Raw genomic sequence first — 24,398 nt, 5'->3', positions numbered from 1 at the left:
CGTGGGTGCTAACTCGAGAGACTGGTCGATCCCCATCTCAGCAAAGCCATAAGTGCCAGAAGGCCGTAGGAGAGCCGTCAAAAGAGGTGAAAGTGGTCAGAAAGGAGGTCTCGTAAAATCCCCGAACAATCAAAAGACTTTGATCTACAAACTGTGTGAAAGCACGGGATGTGAATCCCGCAACACTTGAAAGTAAACTGAATGTGAAGTTAGCAATAGTGAACACGATCAAGGGATGCTGACGAAGCGGCAAGGGAAGTGAAACCCGCATTGAGCGAAAGCAGTTAGCAAGAGTCAACCCGACCGAGGGATGCCGATGAAGAGGGGGCAAGGCTAAGGTCCCAAGGAACAGTGTGTTGACAAACGTGAACCCGACCATGGGACGTCCACTATGAACTATTTTAAAAGACATTAACATTTGCGAAGGGTCTGAGCCCGATCGAGGGAGATCCAAGGGTGAGACTATTACCCAGAATTCATTATAAAAAGAACAGCATCCGAGAGGGATATGAGCCCGAACAAGGGAGATCAGGGGAGAATCCATCACCCAAGAAAAGCCATAGTGAACTCGGTGAAGGGAGACTGAAAGCCAAGAGGGGTCTGCACCCAGAAGAGGGGGACCCAGGGGTGATGTCATCACCTGAGAGACATATGGGACAGAACTTTGTGTATGTTAGTTGTTTTTTGTGAACCCATCAGGTCCTCGGAAGCAGGAGACACCGCTACTAAAGGCCTTGTTATCGATAAGGACTGTTGAGGGGTCAGCGCCCGAAAGAGGGGGACTCAGGGGTAAAGAATCCTCACCCTAATCAAAAGCAGGAAACGAACTTTCATTTGTTGAAGAAACTTTTGTTTTGTTGTTTGAATACATCAGGCCCTCGGAGGCAAGAGACTTTCAAGGGAAACAAGACTTGGCCATCGAGGCTCTTGATAAACTGGAACAGAACTGTTGACTCATGCTGGGGAAGCTCGAGTGTGTGCTGTGCTCGAAGATCTCACCTTACCCTGTGCTCAAAACGTGGGGAAGGGAGACCCAAGCTACCGCATCCTGACATATTGTTTAAGAACACTTCTTTCTTTTCTTGAAACCCTATCCCACACTCTTTTGTATTTAGCGTAAGGAATTAGCAATAGGTTTGTCTTAGTATAGGCCCCTTTATTTTGACAAAGCACCACAAGGACGGCCTTATTTTCATTTGATGCTTGATGCTTGCGCCCATCTTAGATTTAGGTTTAATAAACACGCTTGAACCCTTGTGATCATTTGTGTCTGTCTTTACTGTTGCAACCATGAGTTCCTCACACACGGCAACCTAACGCAGTGAGGATCTGCATTGACATGCGGCTGCCCAATGTAGCCATAGGTCGTGAGCGTCACGTGACCCCAGTGATGGACGAGCTAATTGTAGATCTCCCTGGGGCAAAGGTTTTCAGTAAACTAGACTTACTCTCCCGTTATCACCAAATACGCTTGGCGCGAGAGTCACGGTACATAACATCACCTAGGCCTCAGGAGATACAAGAGATTAAACTTTGGAATATCCTTAGCCGCAGAGGTATTTCAGAAAGAGATACGGAAAGTGCTGAATGGTCTGGCGGGCACCACCAATATTAGTGACGATATCCTAGTGTGCGGAACAACAACGGAGGAGCACCACGAACGGCTAGCCACAATCTTACAACGCCTGGAAGAGTCAGGCCTTACCTTACATGCGGAGAAGTGCACGTTTGGCAAGAGTGAACTGAACTTCTTTGGGTACGTGTTCAATGCAAAAGGTGTATCACCCAATCCTGCCAAAGGTGTCTGACTCTCTGACTGTATCCTACCCTCCCAAACATCCTCCTCAACTCGATCTTCAGAAGAGCTGTCCTTGGGATCTGATGACTTCTTTCTGCGTGTCTTCCTTGTGTCTCATTCCTTCCTTTCCTTTACCTTTCTTTCTTTTCGTGCAAGTAGGGTCTGGCTCCCTCAGAGGCCACCGTGGCAGGATTGGTACCTGCTACCGGGGAACTCCAAGGAGCCAAACCCCAGACCAGGGAAAAAGCTGGAAGGCAACAAAAAACCCTGGTAGTAGATCCAATAGAGAGGTGTCTTATGGTTGAGGAGAATAGCAACTCCAAGAAGGTAAGTTCTTCCTAGGTGGAATGTTCATGCTCCATTGGGGTAGACCACCTTATGCTGAAGGATGTAGACTATGCAGGAGTTCTGTGATGGTACCCAGCGTCTAATAAATCCAAGGTAGGACTCAACTGGTGGCTGAAAGGGTAAACAAACCACCACCACGGATTGGGCTGATCACGGAGTACAGCGAAGGAGGCTTGCACGATGGCCTGAGAAGGAAGAATAAGAACTCTGTAATAGGGTAAGAATAGAAGTTCAATGAAGAAAGAAATGGAAGTTTAAATACCGGTAGCGGTAGCTGAGTGAAATGCGAATATGTGGAAATAGAACAGAAGGCAGTTAAGTACAGAGTAGAGTCAGCACAGTAACAGCAGCAGAGTGAAGTGCTAGGATGCGGAATAGAATGAACAGGAAAGTAGGTAAGGAAAGTGGAATTCGACGGTGAGAAGCCGCGTGGGAAACCGAGAAGTGAAACGCTAGGACGCGGAATGGAATGCACAGTCAAGTAGGTAACGAAAGCGGAAAGCGACGGTAAGAAGCCGCCCAAAATGAACAGAGAGAGAGATCCGAAGCAAGGAAACGGCACTCGCTGAGAGAGAGAGTGCTGCTAGGCTGCTAGAAAGGAAACAGGGGTGGAAAATCAGCTGACAAGCCAGCACGGAGTAAACAGAGGAAACAAAGAGAGAAAACTGCGTAGAAACACAGCAGCGCGGTCCAAAAGCAAAAGGACGGACACAACGTGCTGTTCAGGGGGAGTGGCCCAAGGATATACAAACGGCAGCCATCTTGGTAGAAAACTAGACTGAATACTCCGGTTCAAGTAAGTGTCTTTAATGTTTCCAAGCTTGCCACAATTTCCATGGGCGAAGCCTGACACAGACATTAAGGGAGCCAGAGCCCATACCGGGCCGGTGCAGACAACCCCGCAGACAACCTGTCCAGTGACCCCCGGCCAGCCACCACACAACAGGAAGAACATTGCATAGAAACAGAAGAACACGTGGGCCAGGTGATAGCTTGCGCATGACCAAAGGCGATGACGTGACAAGAAATAGAGGAAGAAACAGAGACAGATGCCTGCCTACAATGCACAAAATGCAACATTCAGTCTGGAGACTGGAGGAACTTCCTAACTGCTGTAGCACAGCGCACCACAGCGGCCAAGAGAAGTTACATGCCCTGTTTGGAATCAGACATGAGCTCGCTGTATCGAAGTTGTATTGAAGGGACACTGAATTGTGCTGCCAGAAGTGCTAAAGGAGAGTGTTGTGTTGGGCCCTCTGTCACGGCAGAGGCACGGCTATGTGATGGGGCCTGCTTAGGCCTGGTCACGCAGCGCAGCATGGCAAGAATGACAGGACTGCACTGTAGGCTGCTTAAACCCGGCCTGGCGCCAAGACGTCAGTTCCGGTGGTTCCTTTATTTTCCTGCTCCCGCCCCCTGACACGTGACCGGGCTTTTCCCTGGGACGTGACATCACATTCCCCCCAAACTTGGAATGCTTTTCCCGGTCATAAACAATAACATCTTAAACAGGGTTGGTATGTTCTAGTCTCTCAGGAGGTTGCATCGTGCAAGCTCGATCGATGGTAGACTCCTTGTACGACGTACCCTTGCAGGTGAGAGGAAGGTCGAGGCTTTTCTCTCAAGCTGCACTCTCTGTTTCTTCCGCTGGGAGGCTTTCTGGCCTGGTTTCATTCTCGCATGGAGCCGGTGTCCTTGGCTCTTGAGGTGTGTCCTGGGCTCTGGGCAGCTCGGGATCGCTTTGCTGAGTGGGTAATCCAGCTTCTCTCTGTGGAGTCTTCGGGCCTTCTTCACATAGTGCCGCTGGGACTTTCCAGAAGTGTGATATGTTCCTGGTGACCGTCTCGTTTCTTCTGGTGGCTGTGATCATACTGTGGTTCGCTGCACTGACTATCCAGGGTCGGAACTCGAATTTTAGAGACATCTTTTTTGCAGAGCCCGGTTCTTGACCAGTACTGTGTCTCCTGGCTGCAGTTCACAGTGGCTTGCACAGCGAGTGTGACTCTCTTGTTCGTTAAGTTCGCGCGTCTTGCCTCTATGGCAGGGACATCTGGGTCAGGTGCCACCCAGTTCGGGTGGATGGGGAGTTCAGCTTGTATCGGCAATCCGAATATAAGGGCGGCTGGACTGATCCCTGTCGATGAATGCGGGGTCTGACGGTGTGTCCTTAGGAAGCGATATACTGGGCCTCATTACGAGGTTGGAGGTGAGGGAAAAACTATGCCGGTAAAGGATTACCGGCATCACTTACCGCTCCGGTCTATTATGGCTCGCCAACCCGCTATTATCGGCACCCTAAATAACGGTGCCTCTAACAGCGGCATGGTCGCGTACACACGCCCCTTCGGAGAGCAAATACTGGCATGCCGGTAATAGGAGGACATCACAACCCACGCGGACATGCAAATACCGGCATCCCGAAGGCGGTAATCAGGGGCTGCACGATGCCGGCCATACAGGCATCGCGGACCACCTGCAAACAGTAATCAGCAATCAAGCCAACTGCCACACGTGCACACAATCACCACAGGTGGAGTCAATGGAGGCTGGGCCGGTATTAAATGAGTACACCCACACACCACACCCCTTCCTACACCAAAATGCTACCAATAGCTGTTGCAATCGTGGCACTGGAGGACAAGCCTATACTGCTACAACTACAGCAACAACACCAACTACAACAACAACAACAGCAACAACCACTGGCAGCACAGAGGAGACGCAGGAGGAGAAGGAGGGTGAGACAGGGTCAGCAATTACCACCAGCGCAGCCAGCAGTGCCTCATAGGCAGCCACCAATACCGTGCATCAGACCCAGTCCATTCAACCTAACCCCTGAGCAGATCCACACCCTGTACCGGTTGGACCGGGACACCATCACCACCATAGTGGACATGATACACAACGACATTGGAAGCCTCATAGAAATACGCACTGCCATCCCCCCGCTACCAAAGGTGGTGTCTGTGTTCCACTTCCTGGCCACAGGCACCTATCAACACACAGTGGGGCAGCTGCATGGCATTTCCCAACCACTATTTTCACGAATGATGAACCAAGTGCTGGATGCCCTCCTGAAGCACACAAGCACCCACATATCCCTACCACGGACTGCCCAGGAGATGGCCGACACCAAAGTAGGTTTCCATGCACTGGCAGGCATGCCCAATTGTGTTGGGGCCCTGGACTGCACCCATGTGGAATTGGTAGTCCCTCATGCCATAGAGGCGGTGTACCGCAATCGTAAGCAATACCATTCCATCAATGTGCAAATGGCATGTGACTCCGGCAAGATCATCACACAATGCTGCGCCCGATTTCCCGGATCAACACATGATGCCATGGTGCTGCGTAACTCCACGCTACCCCGTCACATGGAGCGACATGCTGGACCACGTGCCTGGCTGCTTGGTGAGTTGCCTGAGTGGGCCATGGCAATGCAACTGGCTACTGATGTGTAGGGATGCATACTCCACCTGGGTGGGGAAGGGGGGGGATGCATACTCCACCTGGGTGGGAAAGGGGGGGGTGCATACTCCACCTGGGTGGGAAAGGGGGGGATGCATACTCCATCTGGGTGGCAATTGACGGTGATTGGAGAGTGCATGCAGAGCTAGACACTCCTGACCTGAATCTCTCAAACCCAAAATGACACATCACTGGCAAACATTTTACCAATTATGCATATCGATGACAACAAGTAAGAGGTACACCCACGCCACCATGGGTATGCCAAGCAATGCATGACTGAACAGGATTGCAACTGTGGCAATGTGGTTGGTGTGACCATGCACAGTGTATAATACACAGCATAAATGGGAGGCTAAACATTATTGTACAACCACAGTACATCCGCCTCAGCATGCATTATTTCACCCTGCATCATCTATTGAACGCCATCCAGACTACCACACCTCATAGCAGTATAGCATGCATCTAGTTAACATTCTTGCATACGTACAGGGACATGTGCATGTACACACCAAATACACACCAAATAGCTGCAGCCAAGACTGTGCCTCCTGAAGGTGGAAGCTCAGAGTGACACACACCTGTATTTGCTTGCAGGTGATAGAGGATATCCCTTGAGGCCGTGGCTACTTACCCCTGTGCGGAACCTGCTGTACAGCCATGAAGAGGAGTACAATCGTGTTCACACCCGTACCCGTGTTGTGATTGAGCAGACCTTTGGCCTGTTGAAGGCACGTTTCCGCTGCCTAAGCAGGTCTGGTGGGGCACTCCTTTATAGGCCTGAGAAGGTGGCAAAGATCACCATGGCCTGTGTCATGCTGCACATGTGTGTCCTGAGATATGTACCACTGCCACCTGACATTGACATGCATGCACCGGGTGAGGATGATGAGGATGGAGACGGAGGTGAAGTAGCCCCCCTGCCAGTACGTGATGCACGGGATGGCCATGCAGTACGCCAAGCACTGATTCACGAATACTTCTGAACCACAGGGACTATGATAGATATTTGTCAGTGAACTCCCAAACCCACCCAACAAACCCCAAAACCCCCCAGTGAACTACCAGACCCACCCAACAAACCCCAAAAACCCCCAGCGACCTCCCAAACCCACCCAACAAACTCCCAAAAAAAAAACAATATACTCCATAAAATGCTCACCTTCACCCCCAACCATGTGTCCCACTCCCATTGTCTGCCCACACTACTTCCGGACTTTTTGCTGTCCGGGGCAGCATCTCGGAGTGCTGTGCACTCCTTCGGGTCTGGCGCACAGGGCTGGTGGGGACTGAGGATGCAGGTGTGGTGGCTGTTGAGTCGAAGGCAGGTTCCATGCCTGCTCCAAGGCGTGGCCGCTGCATGTGGAGCAGGATTGAAGTGAGTACTTGTGTTACTGCCCCCAGACAGTCCCTCATCAGCACAGCTGACGCATTCACAGCGGCTGTGTTTGCTGCAATAGCCGCTGTGGTCGCCGCAATGGCAGTGGCGATTCCCCGCCTGGTGTCCTCTCCATCAGCAATGTACTGCCGCAGGAGCTCCAACATGGCCTCCTGTCGGGCCTCCACCCTCGACAGAAGTGACTCCAGGGTGTTGGTGGGAGCTGGAGTGGTGGGTAGTGCACTTACAGGGCCTGCATTCTGGGTGCTGTCCTCCTCGATGGTGCTCAGGTCCGAGTCATGGAGGCAGGGATCAGCACTGCTGTAGATGGGTGAGTGCTCGATATGGGGTGGGGGGGTGGACAGGGGGCTTGGGCTGGGTGGACATGTCACTTCTGTGATTGCCTCCTGGTCCACATTGCCATCCATGTCATCCTCAGTAGTGGCCAGCGCATGTAGGGACTCCCCTCCAACTGGTGTGGGTGTGGGCTGCTGGGTCTGACGTGTGTCCGGCACACTGGCAGCAGGTGTTGTTGGCTGTGTGTCGGCTCAGTCAGGCACACTGGCTGTGGGTGTGGCCTGCTTGGCTGCCATGGTGGTGGCGTTATCCCTTTTCTTTGGGTGTGAGGTGGATGCCCTTGCGGTGTTGTCTTCCCTGGCATCTACCTCATCGGTGCCTGGGGGGTAGAAGAGATGCAGGGCATCAGTGATGGTGTTACATGCCAGAAGCATACAATTGTGCTGTTCAATATTCATTCAATCATGCAATCATGTCTTACAGGTGTGTCACACAGGGTTTTCTGAGGGGGCATTTTGGCATTCACTGCATGGCAGGTGGCATGCCATTGATTTGGGGTTTGTGTGATGTGTTACATGGGCACCAGCAGGTGTGTTGGCCGTGTGTTGGTTATGGGATTGGCACTCAGCATGCATTTCTGTCTGGCAGGGTTTGGCCCGCAATCTGGACTTGGATATGTTAATGTGGGTGTTGGGACATGCATTGCCTTGCCTAGACTCCCTACCACATCACTTGTGCTACGTCATGGTTTCCCCTACAGGGATCTACAGGGTCACTCACCTCATTCTGGGGATGATGCTGCACCCATCTCCATCTCCCCGAATCCCTCGATGGACTCTGGATCAATGAAGCTGCTTGCGATCTCCTCCCAGGGCATCATTTTTGCAGGAGAGTGGGGACCCCCGCCTGTGGCCAAAGCTGCCCTCCTATTGCTTGCCATGATGTTGTGGACCCTCAAGCGGAGGTCGTCCCACCTCTTCCGGCAGTCCCTGACAGTACGTGGGGTGGTCCCCACAGCCGACACCTTGGGGCAACCTCCTGCCAGATGTCCTTTTTCTTCTGCTGGACCTCACACTTCATGTCATGGGATTTAATGAGGTCTGCATGCGTAGCAAGATTGTCCGCTAACATATTCAATTCAGCGTTGGAGAAATGCTGTTTCCGCAGCTGGGGGGTGGTCTTCCGGGTAGCCTTGGACATCCTCAAAGTATTGCCATAGTGTTCAACAGGAATCGACTGGTGGTTTGGGAGGATTGCAATGGATTGTGTTTTTAAAGATGCCCGCCAACCCATTTCCCGTTCCGATGCGATGACGTTATTTCCGGGTCTGGTTTTACGAGCCCGGTATTAGCATGTTGGTATTACCGGGTCGGTATTTAGGGGTTCTTCCTAGGCAGTGGCGGTATCGGCGGGTCCCGTGATGGCGCTATCGGGTGGTTGGAGGGCCTTTTGCGGCATGCCGGTATGGCCATTACCGGCATGGGGGATCGCGCGTGCTCGCGCACTCATAATCACCCGCTATTAGCAGCGTCATACGAGCACGGACCCGCTCGTTCCATCATGCCGGTAATGACCCCGTTTTTACTGCACTACTCGTAATGAGGCCCCTTGTCTTCAGCCATGAGTGTCCTTGTTCTTTCGCGATTCAGATGACTTTGTTGAGCAATCCCAAGAATCGTTCAGCGTCGCCGTTTACTTGCGGCCATCCTGCGGTGGTTGTTCATGGTCACCCCTGCTAGGTGGGTGTAGGCAGACAGCCGCGTAGTGGTTGAGGCGATTGCACTTGCGACAGGTCGACCCCCATGCGGGGCATGTTTCTCCACCGCACCACTTGCATGTGTTGTCTCTTCCTTGAGGCATGTGGGGCTTGGAGGGGTTCGCTCCTCTATCTCCCTGTTCCCTGGTGTTTTGGCATCTCAATACGGCTGCAACCTCCTCTGACTTTCTGTGGTTGTCTAGTGGAAGTCGTTGGATTGCGGCTTCGATAACCGCCACCTGATCATCTGTCCGTTCTCAAAGATGCCCCATTTCGAGGATGGGGATAGTGTCTTGTTTTTCTCTGATAGGATGTCCCTCCTCAGTTTTTCTGATGAGATTCCATTGATAATCTGGAGGCAGATGGCAAATTCCTCGTCAGGGAATTCACAGCCGACCGCCATCTCCCGTAGGCGAGCATGGAAGTTATCCACCATCTCACTCTCCCGCTGTCTGGCCATGCAGAAGTGGAATCGTTCATAGTTGGGGTTGAGGTCAGGTTTGAAGTTGTTTGTAAGTGCATTTTTGGCAGCGTTGTAGTTATTTGCGTCGCCGTTGTTTGGGATTGCGTTGAAAAGGCATAGAGCAGCTGCTCCTATATTGAGCAAGAGGAAAGTGCGTGTTTTCCTTTCTGATGTGATCTCCCTGGCATCGAGGTGCATCTCGAATTGCTGTAACCAGATGCCCCAGCGTATTGCTGCTCCTGTGGAGAATGGATCAAAACGTGGCACGAGGGTGGTGAGTGCCGGGTCTGGGTGTTCTGGGTTGATGCTTCTGCCTGCCGATGGGCTTGCACTCGCCCTTGAGGGGCTTGAGTTGGTGCTGTACATGTCTGGTGCTGCAAAATGGTCTGTGGACCATGCGTGGGAAATGTTGAATGCTGCGGACGCAGGCGCAAACACGTGCCCTTGGTGGTGTAGCCCGTGGAGATGAAGTGTTCTCTCCTTATGGTGGAACAGTTATTTGTGCATTAGCGGAGGACCCCCTTCACTGTAATTTATTGGGGGCTCATGTACCCATGTGTGGGGTTAATGGTCACTCACCGGTCACTCACCTTGTAAACAGAGTCCAAAGAGGAATCTCCACGAGACCCACAAGACTTACCAATGCCAACTGTATTAACATTCCCAGATTTAGACTAACCAAGATCGGAGGGAACAGCTTCCAGGTCAAAGCGGCCCAACTTTGGAACTCCCTACCACACCATCTCAGGGCGGATCAATCCTACCCAAGGTTTAGACTTAGTTATATCAACTGGCTCAAGGCAAATGATCACTAAACAAGTACATACCTGTGTATATTTTTCTTTATATATTTGCCATGTCCACCTACTTTTGTAGTGCATACCTATGTATTAGTTATGCCTTTTCTATGTACTACCTTGTAATTATATGTCATGTGTATGTATGTAACTTGTAAATTAAGCTTTGCATTGTCTGTACTGCTTGCGCCCTGATACCCCTGGGTCCGGTGCGCATCATACAAATGAATAAACTAAACTAAACTAAACTTTGCACCTTGTGTTGAAGCCAGTCTCCAGGGCGATGGAACTGTCGAGTCTGCAGGCTCTGGGATGGCATGTGCAGCAGCCGGCTTTCGGAGCGCTGAGATTGCTGTGCAATGTTATTTTTTTCTTTATTGTTGACATGGAACGTTGGGGGTGCGAAGACGAGGCTCCCCGTTCGCGTTCCTTCCTACGCAACGTCGATCGGCTATGGTAATTTCTTTTGGAATGTTGGGGGTGTGAATACAAGGCTCACACTTCTTCCGCGTTCATTCATACGCGATATCGATCCCACGAAAACACCCCTTTGGAATGTTCGGGGTGTAAGAGCAAGGCTCGCTCTTCAGTGAGAGGCGTGTGATGCAGGAGCCGGCTGACAGTAAGGGGCTGAGTGCTGGTGCCGGGCAGGGCTTGGAATGTTCTGGAAAGTCAGTGTGATTTTACCGGAGGGGCACACCAATTTGCAGGAAAGGTGTGTGCGGGCACGTGGGGAGGGTGCCGCTTCGTCGCCAGTGTTGTTTTGGGCCCTCCGTCACGGCAGAGGCCCGGCAAGGTGGTGGGGCCTGCTTAGGCTTGGTCACGCTTAAACCCAGACTGGCACCAAGACGTCAGCTCCGGTGGTTCCTTTATTTTCTTGCTCCCGCCCCCTGACACGTGACCGGGCTTTTCCCTGGCACATGACATCACAGAGAGCGCCCTATGACTATCACATGAGGGCCACCAAGGCATCGTAAAAACCTAGGCATATCTGAAGTCCAGAGTGTGGATTTTGAAAATACAGAATAGGATAACAGAGCTGGTGGAGACCTGCGCAGCGTGCCAGTCCTCGAGAAGACAAGTAGTGTCCGAACCTATAACTAGCGCACCCAGAAGCAACACAAGGTGGGAGTCGATTAGTGTTGACTTCTGCTCAATTGCCGGAGAGGAATACCTGTTTGTCCTAATTGATGAGTTCAGCAGATACCCAGAAGTAGAACACATCAAGTCCACTGACACACCAACAATTATAACAGCAATAGAAAAGGTGTTTTCCATACCACACCATGTCCCTCCAAGGGGAGACACCAACTTCACCAAGTCCCAGCAACGATCAGAACGTAAGGCAAAGTGAAGCAGACCCCCAAGGAAGGGCGAACATTAAGTATCAGACATGCCAACATTCTGAAGCCCCTGAGAGGGAGATTTCAGCACCGAAATCGGGAGAATGCATTTTCCCCATTGGAATGCATTGGGGATATTGTTATTTTAGGCGGGAGACAGTAACAAATAGTACTGTTTTCAATGAAAAAATCAGGAGTCTCCCGCCTAAATCGGGACAGTTGGCATGTATGAAGTATGGACTCTGAGAAAAGCCTCAACCATCAACCCAACCGCGAGGATACGTCCTACATGGAATTTACCACCGAAGAACCCGAAGACATAGCTCTCAACCATTTGTGTCACAAAGGCGGGTGTAATCACCGATTTTGTTTTTGGCGGGTGAGACGCCCATTGGAATGATTGGGCTTGCAGGAGGCTTGGCGGGTGAGTCAGCCCTTCACAAGGCGGGTGACACCCGCCAAAAGCGTGTGAGTTGAGAGCTATGCGAAGACACAAGGTCCCATCCAGCAGGTGAAGTGGCAGATGGATACCCTCAGGAAATAAGACATTTGAGTTCAAAAGATCTAAGTTTGAAAGGAATGTGGAGTAGAGAGACATCCGAGTCATGTGAGCGAGGGGCAGCCCACCTCACATAACAGGGGAACGGAAAGGAAATAAAGAGGGGGATGTCCGGAAGGGGATTACCCAGTAACGCAGATTCCCGCCTGGCCCTGTCTTATTGAAGCTCTGTTTACGAATGATAGTGTGTACGTATATTGCAGCCATCCCGACCTGCCTGCGTACAACTGGAGGCCGGGAAACACAGCATCACACCCTCTTGCTTTACAGATCCGTCAGAGTGCAAGGAACCACGCAAGTGAGGACAGTGCGCGGTACAAGAACCTTTAACATAACATAACCAAGCAGGGTTGGCCACCTGAGAAAGACCTTCCACTGGGAAATGAGTTGACAAACACTTTACTACTACAGACACCCTGCCTATGACGTAGGTTGAATGGACAAGGAACCCGTGGCAGTAGAAGTAGGCTAACTTTTCTCATACATGCCAACATTCTGGAGAACCTGGGAGGGTCTATGCCACAAAAGAGGGAGACATTAATGTTACCATAAGTTTGTATACAGTTGGTGTGTATTAAAATGCACACAATAGGCTATAGAGATAATTCTTGTCTGCAGAAAGGTAAAAATCTGCTACCATTCCCTTGGACGAACAAGTTTTAAGCACGTGAGTCCATACATGCCAACATTCTGAAGCCCGAGAGGGAGATTTCAGCACCGAAATCGGGAGAATGCATGTTCCCCATAGGAATGCATTGGGGATAGTTATTTTAGGCGGGAGACAGTAAAAAATAGCACTGTTTTTAATGAAAAAATCGGGAGGGTTGGCGAGATATCGGCAGCATGGGGCTTGATATTAGCTCTAGGAGGTACAGATCTGCATATCCAATCGCGGGCTTGGCGCATTGGTGCCACTAATGGTATCATTGTCTTTTTTGGTGTTTTGTTTTACCCTATACGTCTCCTAAAGCCCAACTAAGGCAACCAGCTTAACGTTAAACTGCTTCCCATTGATTACTTTATTTCGGTTACATGCATTTTAGAGGTTCGAACCGTAAAGTTATACAAGTATTCAACAAGTTGACTTTGGGGCTTTTTATGAAGTAGACACCGCTTCATAATGTTCGGTATGGGGTACCAAACATTACATAACACCGGCCTATCGTAACACTGTATAGTCTAAAAGAGCTCTAGCCCGCCTCCACCCAAACATTATTTCCACGCAGTTCTTTATCTCGTGGCTGCAGTCTTCGGAGGGGGTCTGTCCGCTCGACCGCTGTCCGTTTTTTCTTTCCATGAACTCCCTCTCCCTCTTACTCTTTTGAAATGACGTTGCTTCCGGGTATGCGCAGTTTGTGGTTTGTCAGGGGGGGCAGTGGGCTGGAGAGGTGCTGGCGGTTGTTTTGAAGCCTTCAACTACTTGCTGGAGCAGGTGAGAGTATGGGGATAATTATGAGCAGGCAATCTATTCAAAAGACCCGAGGACACGTGCGTTATGTGTACTGACAAGGGGCGGAGAATGGGCACGTCTGGGAATTCATTTGAGTAGAAGCTATTGGCGCTATGGTGTGAGGGCATTATCGAAGGGTTTGTGGGAACCCTTATAGAGTTGTGGACCTGGGGAGGACAGTATTGGATGGAGTGGCTCTAACGGTAGACACGCCCCTGAAACCAACATTGCACGGGGTACTGAGTGTGCGCAAGCAGCACTACTACTATAGTGGAGGAGCAGAGGGTGTCACAGAGGCAAGTAAGGACAGTTCAAGAGAGAATGGCCAAGCCCAGTGTGTGGTTTCTTTGAGGTTCAGTACAGGACATAGATACACGTTTCTCTGATTTTAATTCCACTGGGTGAGAGGGGGGTGGAGATGAAGCAAGGCAAGTCTAGCAAAACACGCTTTAGAGAGAGTACTTGAAACGTGCACCAATTACATAATCCAACCTGATACAAATGAGCAAAAGGAGCACAATTCTAACTTTATTTTCCCCTTCCTGAATTCAAGCCTGCAATTGCCAGTGGGCAGATTAACATGAACCTAAAAAGTCGCCTCTGCCAAGAAACGTGAATGAAAATGCAACCGACTTAAGTTATTTATCACACAGCATGCCAAATTTTGCAACTCTCCCAATGTAATCGCCCACCATTCGTACTTCTTAACCAGGTCTGGCTGAAGATGTGTGGGGAGCCCATTTAAACATGGATTTTTGAGGCCCCCTGCTTGGAGCGAGAACAGACTGGGGCACCTGTGTGGTGCATACACTACAATGGCGACAAAGATAAGGTTAACAGCCACTGATTATCACGAGACGGGCAACCAGCAGGGAACTGAAACACTAAATGACTACTGTAAAGCTACAAAGCATTTTTTGTCAGCAAGTGGCTAGTGGAGGAACCAGTGTTGGAAGGCAATGAGGTAACACTTCTGCATTTATCATGGGAAGCGAAAACGCAGCTTGTAATGTGAGGGCTGCAAAGTGCACATTTTTAGTCGAACGAAAATAGAGAAATTAATATATTGCTGTTACAAGACTGGTAACATGGGGGCAGTTGCTGGGGCTCCTTATGCCCCTTTATGTGAAAGAGTTGAAAGGCCCTGACACCGTCCCTGCTTTTAAGATATCCTCTTTTAGTCATTCACTCAAGCTGCTATGTCTACAACAATCTAATCTTACGTTACTGTGCTTATGTTACAAAAAGACAAACTGGAGCTGAGCTCTTTTGAGCTCAGCATGAATGCTTCTGCTCTGAGCAGAAGATCGCTGCAGGTGCAAGGTAATACCGTGGCTGGGGCAGGGCATGTTTCCAAGAATTGACAGATTCTTGTTCTGGCTTATTTCCAACACAGAACAAACTAAATAAAAAAAATATAACTTTGTACATGTTAGGGGTAGGTTTTAAACAAGAGAAGGATAGGTTTAAGACAAGAGAAGGACTGCAGTATTCTCACCTTTTTATTGTTGTGTTTTTTTATTAAGCCGGGACCTAGTTTCAGGTAGCAACAGAGCACTTAACTAGTCATAGTGGGAATTAACGACACAAGCGAGTGGGGAGCTAACGGGGGGAGGTTGTGTAGTTTGACAGCAGGGATTTTACAAGGAAATGGGGAGGGAACATGGAGCAGATCGCCTAGTCCCAGGTTAGGTGGTGCGTGGACCTAGGTGTTAGAATTGATCCATTCCTTGAAGAGGGGGGTCTTGAGCCATTTCCTGCAATGTAGAACAGATTGGGTGAGTTTGGGTGGATGGGGAAGGGGGTTCCAGAGTTTGGGGCATAATCGGCAAAGTTCTGTCTTCTGGTTCTTTCCTTCCTGCACCGGAAGAGTCCAACTCTGCGCATGTCCTTACTAATGGTGGGTCGTAGGCCTTGAGAGATGCTGAGTTACTCAGCGAGGTAACTTGGTGACTTCAGGGAAACGGCCTCCTTGATGATGCACCAGGATTTGAAGATGAAGATGATTGTTACTTGCAGTGGGATCCAGTGCAGCTCAATGATTGTCAGGGGTGATGTGGTTGAATTTGCAGTCTGTTGATAAGTAATGCTTCAGTTTGTAGGACATATCTCAGGGGTGCCAGGGTATTCGCTGGAAAGCCATCCAGAATGGCAGGTGGAGCTCCTCTGGTAATATTTTCCACATCTCATTTTTAGTATGTATACAGTAATATTATGTTACCTCCACTCTTGCTCGTCCCAGTATTTACCTCATGAGGCCCCTGCCTCAGACACAGGACCTTCTTCTATTTCTTTAAATCCCTATAACACTCCCTCACATCCACATCACTCAGTTTAATTTTTCCTGCCTCCGGCAGGTTGGACTTTTTCTTCTGGGTGCGGGGCACCGGGGAGCACCGATTGCTGGCCTTTGGCTCCCTCAGGTGTGACGTTGCTCCTGGCCCCCCTGCAGGGCTTGGGGTCCCGGTTGAGCGGGATTGCCTCGCTCGGTTCTTTGCTGGGCTCCGGATCGCAGCATGGGCATTGTGTCCCGGGGGAAGGTAAGGTAAGGAGAGGAGAGTGGGCTCTGTGCTTGCTGTTTTTTCCCTCTCCTGCTGGTATGCCCATCTTGGCGTCCCATTCATGCCTGCTCCTTGCTGTGCCTTACAGAGGCAGGTGCCTCGCCCGGTTGTGTTTTGCAAGTTTGTAGGCCGGCGCAAGGACATCATGGCCCAGGATGCGGTAAGGAGTTGGGGGCTTTTGTGAATGTTTGTGCCCTGCTTCTCCTGTCGTTGGGGCCGTGCAACGACATGCCTCCTGTTTGATGCAGCGTTATCTAGGGGATTGTTTTGTTTGGTTTTTCCCTCTTGGTTGGCGCCTTCTGGAGGGGTACCCATTGGCTCGACAGGTGGAGAATGGGGCTGCCAGCTACATGATGCAGGGCTCAAGCCACCTCTCAGTCCTGTGCTGTGTATACATGTGGCGAGTTAGTGGTGTGTTTGTGTCTGTGCTAGCCATGGACGCAGGCACCTTGTCCTGTCCTCTACTGCGCGGGGGACGGACGAAGGAGATGGATTTGTTTTCCCTTGTCCGGCATGGAATTGTGGAAACTGCTAATGCATCATGGAAGTAATGGCCATGCAAGGGGTTACCAGTGTCTCTTCTTTTAGGACCTATGTCCTCTGGTGCTGACATGCTGCTTTCACGCCACCTCTCAGAAATGTGGAAGTAAAATGGCAGATTGTGGCACATGTCTGTTAGGCAGAAACCTGTGCAGTTCCCTTAGGGACCACTGCAAAAGGCTTAAGACTATAGGTGTTGGCAGTAAACCCCGGATTTACCTAGTAGCTGTGGCTGAGCAGCCAGACTTCTCAGAAGAGTTGGACAGTATATGGAGTATACAAGATAGGTACCAAAATACAGTAGCACAAGCAAACACTGACCAGAGCTTTGGTATCAATTATATAATTATTTATTTAAAGACACACTTGGAAACACTCTAGCACTATTATTGTAAGCGAGTTCAAAAACACAGTCACTATTAATATATATACACCCCTTATTCCTTATTGGACAAGTCTTAGTTAACACCACTTATTTCCAGACAGAGGTGAGCGCTTAACTAAAGATGGCACTCCAATAAGTTAAGAAAAAGGGTGGGGAAAAGCAGAAATTAGGAACCGCACACACAACACAATAGTTTAGAAGCACTCGGCAAGGCAGGAAAGTCAAAGTCTACTTGTGAGCAAAAAGTTCAGAGGCCAGGTGTGCCCAAGATCACACAGTTTAAAAGGCTTGGAAAGTCTTGCAGAGAGTTTAAAAAGGAATCCGTTCAGCTCAGAAAAGTTCAGTTAGCCAGCCTAGGGCCAACACAAGTGGTAAGTTGAGGATTTAAGAGACACCCCACACAGACAGTTGCAAGGGAGGCCAGGCGGACACAGTACCTTGAAAGTGGAGAGGATCCTCCAGCGGGGGCAGTTGTTCCTAGCAGTGGAGGCAAGTCGCGGCGTCGTCCAGAGGAAGGGAAGATCTCGACGTGGAGGAAAGCTGAAGGTCGTTGCACTGCCAGGTAAGAAACCAGCCGCAGAGTTCTCGGTTAAAAGGTACTACCCTTTCGGGGTAGTGGAAAAACGTGGTATCCCTATTGCTGGGGTGCTTGGCACAGGCAAGGCGGCCACGAGATGATCCGGGGAAGCGAAAAGGCGGGCAAACTGGTTATCCCCACCAGTCAAAGGAAGAAGACTCTTCGGGATGAAGATCTCCTCTGTCATTGGAAGAAGTGGTGAGTCGGTTCAGCAGGGCTCCACCAGTGGTCGTTGCAGGTCGGCTCAGCTTCTCCCTCTTCGGATTCTTTGGTCCTGTGGCGACGTCTGAAGTCCCAGTCCCCAAAGCCCTGCTTTTATGCAGAAAACCCCCATTCATCAGTCCTAGCTGTCACTCAAACATGCTAAGTGGCCAATCACACAAGAGTGCGACTTGAGTTGCCGAGGCAACTCAGTCCAGGGTGCCTAAACCCCCTCCCACACCCCCTGTGGTACCCAGAGTGGCACCATTTTTGGAGGCTTCTGTGGAGAAGCGTGCCAAAAAGTGGAAAAAAGGGCTCGACTTGGGTTGGAGTCACAGAAGCGAACACAAACGCCATTTTGGAACCGAGTTCTGGCAAAAAATACCAACCGGTGAATTAATATTAAATAAATAAACCGGCGGTATGTTTGAGGCTATGTTAAAAAGTATTAGCCTCGAACAATGGGAAAATCCCATAGGAATATATTCGCGGTCGAGTATAAAAAGTAATATCCACTGCCACCAGCCAAAACTCGCTCAGGGGGACTGGACAGTGCCCCCTCGAACAACAGACCCAGGGGCAATCCAATTGCCCCTACCAGTACGCCCACAATATGATGGTGTGTACTGGTTCTGTTCACAATTTAGGACTAGTAAAGCCTGGGAGACGGTAGTCAGTCCCAGGGTACGGAGTCTATATTTGGGGGTCACTATGACACCCCTGTGTTACGGCACAGAGGGTGCTGTGTAACACACATACCAAAAACACATGAAGCCCTATGGAGTAAAAGACCCCATAGCCCATAAAACGCATTAGAAAGTCAAAGGATATCTCAAATCATGTCTAAGAGTGGGAGAAAAAGAGTCTCACTCTTAGCAGGAGAAAAAAATATACCCCAAAAATCCAGTAAAGCTGCTGGGGGACTCGCTAGGTTTGGGAAATTAGCCTTAACAGAGAACTCTCCCATACAATGTCTGTGCTTAAAACGGTTCTCAGAGCCCCTGGTGCCGGTGGAGGGGGCTGTACCTTCTGTGAGTTTTCCGGTATAGGCATACCCCAGGTATGGGGTTGCCTTTGGTGTCTGCTAGCCGGGATGGCTTGCATTGCCCCGCTTGGTAACAGTACTCTGCCCATTGACGCCAGCCTGGTGGCTCCTCTGTCGGCTGAGGGGGCCATGGTCTGTTGGACTACCAGGCTGTCCTGTATCTTCCTTTTTTTTTTTTAAATTTGGTTTTATTGGGTTTAACACAAACAGAAAAGAAAAAGAAACAGAAAGATAAAGTACACATCATATGGTACACCATTCGTAACATTCGGCTGCATAACAATGATGGGGCACATTATGTCTTCACGAGGTTTGGAACATTTGTCTCGGTTCTCATTTTGAGGTGTATTTGCCTTAACTAAATAACTTCACCCCCCCCCCCCCTTCCTTGTTCTAGCACACATCCATTGTTTGTTATTGAAGCGTGGGAACATCAAAAGCACAGTAGTCATCTCTCTAATGTCTGATCGCGCAGTGATCACTCTTTTCGAGACCTCTTCCATTGTTGCTGATTGGATTTTGCATTTCCATCAGGACCCTTCAGGCTTTTCCGATTGGGTTTCGTGATCCATTGTTAAGTGTTTACTTTTAAAGTCCATCCATAGGGCCTCACATTGGGCGGACTTGCTGTGTAGGGAGGCAGTTATGGTTTCCATTAAGTAGATATTTGTGGCTAGGGCGAACCATTCATTCTTTCCAGGCACCGCTGCAGATTTCCATTTGATCGCCAATAGTGCCCTGGCCGCTAGTAGTAGGTGGGGGGCCAAGCCCTTCACTCTGGTTCAGTCATCTTCATCCCTTTCTAAGCCAAAAAGTACTAGATAGGGGTCAGCGTCTCTTTGGATGCCTTCTATTTCCTTGATCCAACCCAGGACTTCGCTCCAGAATACTTTAATGCGTGGATGTTAAACAGAAACCTGTGCAGTTCCCTCTGGGACCACTGCAAAAGATTTAGGACTACAGGTGTTTGGCAGTAAACCCACTTGGTAGCAGTCTGTACCACACAGATTCACTTGGTAGCTGTGGCTGAGCAGTCAGACTTCCTCAAGAAGAGTTAGGCAGTATACAGAGTATTCACAATAGGTCAAGAGAACACAGTAGAACAAGTAAACACTGACCAGGGATTGGTGTAATAGAGATATCCTTATTTAAAACCACATCTAGAAAAACACACAGGCACTAATAGTAAGCAATTCAAAAACACGGTCACTAAAAGGTATACACTCCCTTAAAAGAATATTAGACAGTCTTAAGTAAAGCCCCACTTATTTTCAGACCGCGGTGAGCGCCTAACGTAGATGGCACTCTAATAATTTGTTTTAAAAAGGGAGAGAAAAGCAGAGAATAAATTGAAACAGATCCCAACACTTTTTCACGAACACAACAAGAGAGGAAGGCAAAGTAACACCGTGAATTCAGAGTCGGTAGGCCGGATCCGCTTTAAGAGGATCGAAACGAAATGTGTCCAAGGTCACACGGTTGCAGTGCACAAAAGTCTTGTAACGGTTCAAAAAGGAGTTGGACCAAAGAAAGGGACCAGTTAGAGGGTCAAGGCGGCCAGCCCATTCCAGAAGGTTAAGGGGTTATTATTACCTTGTAGCAATCTTTAGAAAGGGAGGCCTGTCGGACACGGTACCTTTAAAGTAGTGAGAATACTCCAGCGGGGGCAGTTGTTCCTGGCAGCGGATGCAAGTCGGTGCTTCGTCCGGGGGAAGAGAGGATCTCGTCTGGAGGAAGACAGGAGTCCGTTGCACTGCCAGGGAAGAAACCAGCCGCAGAGTTTCTCGGGTACAAGGAGCGGTCCGTTGATTCGCGGTTCAGTGGTAAGTGGCTATCCGGCCGCCGGGGTGCTTGGCACGGGCAGTTCGACCACAAACTGGTCTGGGGTGCGAAGAAAGAAGGTAAACTGGTTGTGCCCACCAGTCAGGGGAAGAAGCCTCTCCAGCCGGGAGATCTTCTCTGTCGTCGGGAAGTGGTGAGTCGGTTCCGCAGGGCTCCACCGGTGGTGTTGTCGTGGTAGGTCAGCTTCTCCCTCGTCGGATTCTCAGGTCCTGTGGCGACTTCTGAAGTTCCAGTCCCCAAAGCCCTGCTTCTATGCAGCATACCCCCATTCACTCAGCCTAGCTGTCAATCGAACATGCTAAGTGGTGAGCCGGCCGGCTCACCACTTGGGCCAATCACACAAGAGTGCGACTTGCGTTACGAAGGTAACTCAGTCCAGGGTGCCTAAACCCCCTCCCACACCCCCTGTGGTACCCAGACAGAGTGGCACCACTTTTGGAGGCTTCTGTGGAGAAGCCCGCCAAAAAGTGGAACAAAGGGCTCGACTTGGGTTGGAGTCACAGAAGAGAACACAAACGCCATTTTAGAATCGAGTCCTGGCAAAAAATACCAACCGGCGAATTAATATTAATTAAATAAACCGGCAGTATGTTCGAGGCTATGAGAATTAAATAATTAAAGTTGGTAGCCTCGAACAATGGGAAAATCCCATGGGGAAATATTTGCGGTCGAATATAAAAAGTAGTTTCCACTGCCACCAGCCAAAACTCGATCAGGGGGGACGGAGACGTGCCCCCTCGACTAACAGACCCCGGGCAATCTAATTGCCCCGACCAGTACGTCCATAATATCATGGTTTGTACTGGTTTCTGTTAATTTGGGACTAGTAAAGCCAATGGTGACTTTACATGCCCTGGGAGACAGTAGTCAGTCCCAGGGTATGGAGTCTTTGGTGGGGTGTCACTATGACACCCCTGTGTTACTGCACGGGGGGTGCTGTGTAACACACATAGTAAAAACACATGAGACCCTATGGAGTAAAGGACCCCATAGCCCATAAAACACATTAACAGTCAAAGGAACACCATAAATCATGTCCAAGCATGGGAGAAAGAGTCTCACTCTTGGCAGGTTTAAAAAAACAAACTCCAGAAATCCAGCAAAGCTGCTGGGGGACTCACTAGGTTAGGAAATTCAGCCTAAAGAGAGAATTCTCCCTAACAGCGGACAGCCCCACCACATGTGCCAGTAACTGGCTATTTGACCACGTTTCCTCCAGCATGTTGGGTTCATTGTTTGGGACATTTTGGATAGCCTGAGGGGATCGTATTGCCACCTGTGTAGGAGTTTGATGGCATGAAGCTTATATTGGCAGGATATTGATGTTTTGGAGGCAGCTCTACACATTATATCCCATTGATCGGGGTGTATTCCCTCCCCAAGTCTTTTTCCCATCTCGTCCTCACGGGTTCCGTGGATCCGTCTCCCGCTGCTATTAGTTCCTGGTACATTACTGATATAAGACCTTTCATCTCTGCTTTACAGTCTAGGATTTTCTTGAATGGGGTCAAGTCTCTGTTCCATTTGTCTTTCCATTCTGCCTTCGTTAGGACCCCTTTCAGTTGGATGTACTGGAATGTGGATAGAGTGCCTACAACCAATGCTTCAGTCAATTCTGGTAGAGTGATGTATGAGTCTTCTGCAGCTGTCCCACTCTCTCCAAGCCCGCCTCATACCATGATTGGTACCTACCCATGCCGGTTATATGGTTGTTTATGCCGGGGGACCATAAGTGACTGAGCAGGGACGGCCAGGTTGTGATTTTGTGCATTTCTTTGCCTGTACGACATATACTCCATATGGTGCTTAGTATGGGATGGCCTTTGATTTTCCGTAGTACCCTTTTGTGCGGAGTCCATAGCCATTGTGATACTGTGGCCGGGGACAGATAGTGGTTGTCCATTTGGACCCATTGGAGGTTGTGATGATTTCCGAGGTGTGGGATTAAGCCGCGCAACTGGGCAGCTTTGTAATAAGATCTCAGGTCGGGGAGCCTGACCACTCCCTTGTCCTTGGGGAGCGTCAGTGTGGTGTATGGGATTTTTGGTTTCTTTCCCTGCCATATGAATCTCATCATGATTTTGTTAGCTTCAATAAATAACCCTTTTGGTATCTCAACTGGCAGCATTTGGAAGGGATACAGGAAGTGGGGAAGGCACACCATCTTGACCGTATTCATTCGGCGAAGCCCGGAGATCGTGAGTTTGCTCCATTTCTAAAGGTCCGCTGCGAATCGCTGGAGGAGTGGAGATAAGTTGGCCTCAAATAGGTCATTCAGGGTTCTGGTAATCTGTATGCCCAGATACTGAAGTGCGAGGTGTTCCAGCTTAATGCCTAGTAGGAGAAACTTGGCGTCATTTTCTTCTGAGGTTCCTTGAAGGGGGAAGAGAATGGATTTTGTCTTATTTACTTTGAAGCTGTAAAAATTGCCCGTATTCGTCCATTAGTCTAAGGGCGTGGAGGATGGACTCTGATGGGTTGGTTATGTGGAGGAGAATGTTGTCCACATAGAGCGCTATTTTGTATTCTGTCGGACCTAGCCGGATCCCCTCTATCGCAGGGTCGGCTCTCATCTTTTGTGCCAGGGGTTCTAATGAAAGTGCAAATAGGATTGCAGAGAGGGGGCATCCCTGTCTAGTACCTCGTTTCAATTAGAACCATTGGGAGTATTCTCCATTTACGGAATCGATGCCGTGGGGGATGTGTATATCGCTTGTATTCCCTTTCTAGCTTTGGGGCCTATTCCAACCTTCTGCAAGACTGCTCCCAGAACTCTATCAAAGGCCTTTTCCGTATCAATTGACAACAGGACAGGGTCATCGGGGAGCTCATGGGCCACATGGATAAGGTGTAGTGTTTTGCGCATGGAGTCAGCTCCCTGTCTCCCGAGTATAAACCCGACTTGATCTGGATGGACCAGGCGGGGCATTAGCGTTTCCAGTCTGGCTGCTAGTACCCTGGCATAAATTTTGGCGTCAAGGTTAAGAAGGGAAATCGGACGGTATGACCCGCAATTTTTAGGGTCCCTTCCCTCTTTGGGTATCACTGTTATCAATGCTTTTTTAAAGGAGTCTGGGGCCAGACCTGTCTCTAATCTTTCGTTAAGTAACTCAGATAGGAAAGGGGTTATTTGTTTAGGAAATATTTTATAGAAACCGGCTGTGTAGCCATCCTCTCCCGGGGATTTGCCTAGTGTTAACCTTTTAATTGCGTCCTGGATCTCCTGTTCAGTAATTGGGGAGTCAAGGAGTTCAGTTTCTGCATTCGTTATTGTGGGCATAGTGATTGATGATAGGTAAGCGGTTATGTCCAGTTGGCCAGGGGTTATTTCAGAGGTGTAAAGCTTCTCATAGAAATTAGCGAACGATTCTGGGTTGGTGCAAGGGATAAGGGGAGAGGGGGTGGAATCCTCAATGATTTCATTCACCCTGCGTTCTGCTCTTTGTTCCCTAAGTCTAGGTGCTAATAAGGCATCGGCTTGATCTCCTTTCTAATAGAATTTCTGTTTTAGAAACTGCAATTTGCGTACCACTTGGTTGTGTTCAAGGAATCGTAGTTCTTCCCTTTTTTGTTGGGCTGTTTTCATT

At 49.6% G+C, this 24,398-nt stretch overlaps 1 protein-coding gene across 4 annotated transcripts in view; it reads left to right on the top strand.

The window, feature by feature from the left end:
- Window positions 1-13,547: 13,547 nt before the first annotated feature.
- The window catches only part of TMEM209 (transmembrane protein 209), an 834,036-nt gene continuing 823,185 nt past the window's right edge, over window positions 13,548-24,398 (top strand). For all 4 annotated transcript variants that reach the window (XM_069629610.1, XM_069629607.1, XM_069629609.1 and 1 more), the window contains exon 1: window positions 13,548-13,642. The gene's annotated coding sequence lies outside the window, so the exon portion shown is untranslated. The remainder of the gene's footprint in view (window positions 13,643-24,398) is intronic.

The sequence above is a fragment of the Ambystoma mexicanum genome, chromosome 12, assembly GCF_040938575.1.
Source record: "Ambystoma mexicanum isolate Mex_15411 chromosome 12, UKY_AmexF1_1, whole genome shotgun sequence".
Classification (NCBI taxonomy): Eukaryota; Metazoa; Chordata; class Amphibia; order Caudata; family Ambystomatidae; genus Ambystoma; species Ambystoma mexicanum.
This window is presented reverse-complemented; position numbering and strand designations above follow the sequence as displayed.